Consider the following 5675-nt stretch of genomic DNA (forward strand, 5'->3'; position numbering starts at 1 on the left):
AGCGGCACTGGGGCGTTTGCCGGGACAGGTGGAAACAAAGCGGGGCAGTAAAAGCAACATCCTGCTGACTTTGTCAGAGGACACGGGGAGCGTGAGATGAACCACCCCCGAGCGAGCTAGTCTGTGCTCCCGAAACAGTTTCTGGGTGTAAATGCTCAAGAAAGACTCCCCTCTTGCAGGCGTGCGGGTGGAGGAGGAACTATTCCCCCTGCCATTACACTTTCTTTTGCCCAGGAATCAGAGCGATATTCGGCGAGAATGAGGCTTGCAGCCACTAACCGCACACATGCAGCTCCGGTGCTTTTTGCCCGTGTGACTCGCTGCGTCTCGTCTTGGCAGCGTTGTTCTTTATATTTAGCCTCTAAAAAAAAATCCGAGATCCTTCGCTGAGGCTGCACGTTGGCTTTGTAAGGAAGGTCCCGCCGCTGCTCGCTCCCTGCTCGTTGGTGGTTCCTTTCGGGAACATGCATTTGAGTTGCAGCTTGGCTTTCGTGCGGGTACATTTAGTCGAGCAGAGTTGGTGGCATAAAAAAGGGAGATGTGGAAAGGCTGCAGGATGGCAGCTGGCCGTGTACATTGCATAGACTTATACATCAAGAGAGACTCCTGCACGTGTGCCTAATTGCATCTCCCCTACATCTCCGAAGCGTCTTTTATATCCTAGATCCCTGTCAGTATGTCACAGCCTTGTCACTACAGAAACTGAGCGCAGAAACTTTGATTCATATTTATTGGTTTGAATTTGTGTATGATTTCCCTAAGTATCGTACTATCCCCATCTTTTTTTTTTTTCAAATATCAGTGGAGAGCACCTAAAATGCAATGAATATTAATCAAAAAAGATATTAGACACCGGTATTAGAAACCTTAATAATATCAGTGAATTATATCTTAATTACGTGGAAATAGTCCCGACAAATATAGGGGGTGAGGGGGGGTGGGAGGGGGATTTTAATTGACTGAATTTGAAACAAAAAGCCCATTCTTTCTTTTTAAATATTTTAAGGGAGCTAAATAGCGTATTGCAATCGCGGAAAATAGGAAGCAAGTTACATATTGGTGAAGAAAAAGGATAATCACGACTAAAAATGAAAAGCGATTTAACAGCACGCGAAACGTGATAAAGGCAATAGACTTTTTAGGTGCAGATCGTGTTGGTTGGTCTTAATGGCTGTTCATCCTCAGGTTCTTCACAAACAAACACTATTTCTATAGCAAACCAGTTGTTGCTCCTTGTCATAACAATGTTCATTATTACCCAGGCAGGAATTTGGTTGCAACTGCTCTGTTGCTATGAGTTGAGGACGGTTGGAGGGTGTCAAATGGGGCTTTCCTCTTCCTGGAAATAGGGGAAAAATCAAGCTTCTAGATCTCATCGCACAAAAACATAATTTGCCTGTTTTTTGTTACGCCCCCCCCCCCCCCCGTCTTGTCTCTGCTGCCGCCTAAATTGGGAGTGATAGGGGTGTCTTTAGAGAGGTCGGACCATCGGGTAGATGGGCGCACTGCTCTCACGTCCCGGGTCGTGTGTGCATCGGCAGAATAGGAGGTGGCGGGGAGCTCCCCAGACCTACACTCCTAAAAACCCTCTGATCAGATCTGCATACCAGACTGTAGCTATCGGTGACTTTTAAAGTGGTGTGTGTGTGTGTGTGTGTGTGTGTGTGTGTACTATATATATATATATATATATATATATATATATAACCATATATATATATGGTCTGGGGAATGGTGTTATTTAAAGACTGAATGGGGGGGTCTTTAATTTTTTTCCCTGCCCCCGCCTTACTTTGTGTCTCCTTATAACCTTATTTGTATTTCTGTTGGCCAGCTTGTAGCAAACCATCCTCAGCCACGTTTTCAAAAATGATCCAGATGATGATATTGGTCTCGGATGAGCTTCTAAGACAAGGGGGAGAGGAGCTTCGGTGCGTATTAGTTGCATGCAGTGCATATAACTAACTTGGCTGTAGTTCTGATTAGACAAACGTAGGCTTTGCGGAAAGGATGATTTAAACGTTATTCAAGTGGGACCCCTGTTTGCTAGGAATAGCCCTGAAATGCTCCAACGGGCAGCCAGGACGCATTTACCGGAAGGCTAAGGAAGCAGGGCGATGTTTTTGATCAGCCCTGGCTTTCTTCTGAGAGCTGTGCACTGCATTCAAGGCAAATCTGTGTACAGCTCTCCTAGCTCGTACACGCGGGCGCCGATCACCGCAAGAGGCTCACGGTTTCATAGAAGCATGTCCCTGCCTATTGATCTCTCTCTCTTTTTTTAGTTTGCCAAGCTATGGAAGCCGTTTCACTATAACAGGTAGTTGGAGGAGGAAACCCGACCGTCCGGCATATCAAAGACCGGTCAAACCGCAATGAGGTTGGGATTCAAAGGGAGGAGAGTGGGAACATTTTGTTCCAGGGAACTAGCTAAAAATAGCGGCCCCCACCCAGGCTGCGGGAGGACAGGCTAGTCTCTTCGGAGGGGAAACAGACGGGAGATCCGTAATGTCAGAGCCCAGCCTGGGGAGGGGATGGCACAGAGCTCGCTGCAGGGCGGAGGGTCCAAGCGGAGCAGGGGGCTGGAGGCGGTGGGAGACACTTCTGTGTCTTTCTCGTGGGGCAGGGCGAGCCTCGGCTCGCAACCTCCTCCCAGGCCTCGGGAGGCAGCAGATCTCGGCCGCGGGGCAGTTGCTCGGCCTCTGCTTGCACCAGTTCAGCGGCCCTGAGAAAGGAGCCTGCTCCCAGGGCAGGCTTCCCGCACAGCCCCTCGGGCACTTCCCCGCGTGTGCGTGTGGGCGGGCGCCCAGCATAACTCACCTGTCCGCACAGCCCAGCCAGGCTAAACTACCCGGCTGAGTGATGCCTTAGCAGTGCCTCTTCTTGCGATGGATGTGCCCGGCAGCTCCGGGCTCTACCCCACACACCGCTTCCCGCCCGGCTGCTGGCATCGCATGTGCTCAGGCTGCCAGGCAGCTTCAAGGTTTCCCAGGAAAAGTCCCCCCTCCCTCCCCAGTCCCGGTCCTCCTGCCGGGGAGAGAGGGGGACGTGCTGTCTCCATGTCTGGTTTTGTTCACACTTTTTTCCACCTGGTGCTGCGGCAGAGCCGGTCCTCTCCCTCCCGAGTGCCCCCATCTCTGCTGCCCGCGGGGAGGCGCTGGGGCCGCGGCGCGGTTGCTGCGGGCTGAGCGCGGGCTTGTGCGCGGGGCTCGGCGCGGCGGGCCCGGGCTGGCTCTTCGTGGGCACCAGGACGCGCGCACACATCTAGCGCATCTGTGCAGCAGCGTCGTCTACTTAGCTCTCTCATTCGGATACGTATACAGGCATATACGTGGGGGTGGACGAACAGACATACTTATATATACATACGTTATATCTATTATCATTATATAATACGTGTATACAGAAATATATTTCTAGGTACGTTTTTCTCCTCCTTCCTGCTATATGTGTCTGTGTGTGGGTATCTATATATGGAATTGATCTACATCCATATGGAATAGGTCTATCTATAGATATGTAAATATACAGACACACACAACTACACAAATCAAGATAGGCACCCCCACCCCGCTATTCTCTCGTTTTTGTGTGTATCTATATCGACGTGTAGTATAAAAGATATAACCTATATGTCTGTGTCTCTAATATCGGCATGTAGTATCAGATATAAGCTATATGTCTCTGTGTGCTTATATCGACGGTTATATATATAACCGTATATCTTGTGTGTCTATATCGACATGTAATATAAGCTATAAGCTATATGTGTGTCTATATTGACATGTAATATAACCTATATGTCTGTATGTGTATCTACGTGTCTACAGCTATATACGCATAGATAGGTCTTTTGTATGTCGTTTTATACACAACAGAAATGTATATTTCTATGTCCGTTTCTCTTGTTCTGTTTACATATGTGTGTAGCTATACACATACACACGCGTCATATAACAAGAGAAACGTACGCAGAAATATACATATTTGCTGTATATAAATGCGACACAGGAAAGACTGGAACCTATATAAACTATCTACCGGAGCATGTTTTAAATATAGCTCCCGCTCACACGCTACCTCGGCGTGTCCTGGGCGTGCGCCCCCGCGGATGAGGGAAGAGGAGAGCGCGGGTTGAGAGGGGCCGGCACGTCGCCCCTGACCGCGCAGCGCGGACCTGCGGTGCTGCACGCACCCCTTACCCCCCCCGCCGGCTATGTCGTTGCTATTTTGGCCGGGCTGTAAGCTGACCTAGCCTGAGGCTGCCCTAGCTCAGCAGCAGGGCAGGGTCCAAGTCCCTTTGTCTCCCGGTGGCTTAGCCTTGCAAGAGGGAGGGGAAGAAAGCATTCAACTCTTGGGGGTCAAACATCTCCTTCCCCCCTCCCTCAGCCGGGGGGGCTGTTCCTTCCTGCATGCAGAAAGCTTGGTGTCTCCCTCCACTTGCTGCCAGAAACAAGAAAACAGCCTAGAAACACAATCCCATTTCCCCCCTGAACTCCATGGGACACAGGGTGCAGACTGAAGTGACAATTTTCACCCGATCTGGCCACACAAACACAGTTTATAGCTGTAAGCAGAGGCAGGGTGCAGCCCAGCTCAGCTTGTGCTGAGAGTTTGGGGGAGGGGGGTTGGGGTTAGTGGGTCTTTTTCTTGTTGCTGTGTTTTCTCCCTGACACACTCTTGTCACCAGTTCTGCAGCAGCAGCAGCTTGCAGCCAGGGCCTGGGTCTATTTAAAGCTGGGGCTGCTTGCTGCAGACTTGGAGCAGGGTTTGCCAATCCTCTCTTTTTGGCAAAGTCCTTTTTGGCTGCAGCTCCCTCCAGGCGCTTAGGAAACAAAACAAAACAAAACAAAACAAAAAAAAAAGGCAAGGCTGCCTACGGGCTCTGCCTTTGCTGGAAGGAAGGGGACCAAACAAACAGGAAAATAGACAGCGAAGGCGCGTGCATGGGAACTGAGCCTCTGTGCCAGCAGCCCATTACTTTCACACGTCTGCTTTAACAAGCTCTTTTGTGATAACATCTCCTCATGTCACATCTGCATGTGCTCAAGAAACATTGGCAAGTCTGGCTGCCTTTGGGCGGCAGGTGTCAGGCAGGAAGAGGGGAAAGCAGGCAGCCACCAATGAAACTGCCTTCCCATGAAGCCCCCTCTACACCTACAGCAGCCAGGGGAGGCCCCCCACTCCTTCTCCGCCACCTCATGCCCACAACTGTCCTCTCCAGAAATCTGCTGGAAGAGTGTCTGTCCCCTTCCAACAGCTAAAGGTGCTTGTCTTGTGTGTGTGTATTTGGGAGGAGGGGGGTGCCTCCCACCGCAAGAGAAAAAAAAAAAGGATCTGTTTAGCCTCCAAGGACAGAGATGATGAAGGGAGCTGCAAAATGGGGTATTTTAGTGCTCTAGGAGTAGGTTTAGTTGAAGCTCCCTTGCCACCTTCACCTCAGCATGCACACACTCCTCTCCCCTTCCCTTGGCTGGGAAGTTGTTTTCTTCCTCTTTTGTGGCCTTTGGTGTGGTCTGTTCTTCCCCTTGGAGAGAGATGCCTGCTGCAGAGCCAGTGAGGCCCAGTCCTGCCTTCCTGTGTGTTTCCCTGAATGAGGGGGATTTTGTCAGAGTAAGGGGTGCAGGATTAAGGCCTGGTATCTGGGGTCTGCAGGGCCTGGAAAACAGGAGATAAAT

General features: G+C 50.4%; 1 long non-coding RNA gene across 1 annotated transcript; it reads right to left on the reverse strand.

The window, feature by feature from the left end:
* Positions 1 to 713: 713 nt before the first annotated feature.
* On the reverse strand, positions 714 to 3512 carry LOC109282303 (uncharacterized). The gene is made up of 2 exons (XR_002089241.2): positions 2818 to 3512; positions 714 to 1339 (listed from the first exon to the last, which is right to left on the reverse strand). It is a non-coding gene; the product is annotated as an uncharacterized LOC109282303 (long non-coding RNA).
* Positions 3513 to 5675: the final 2163 nt, after the last annotated feature.

Source organism: Alligator mississippiensis, chromosome 3 (assembly GCF_030867095.1).
Source record: "Alligator mississippiensis isolate rAllMis1 chromosome 3, rAllMis1, whole genome shotgun sequence".
Taxonomy (NCBI): Eukaryota; Metazoa; Chordata; order Crocodylia; family Alligatoridae; genus Alligator; species Alligator mississippiensis.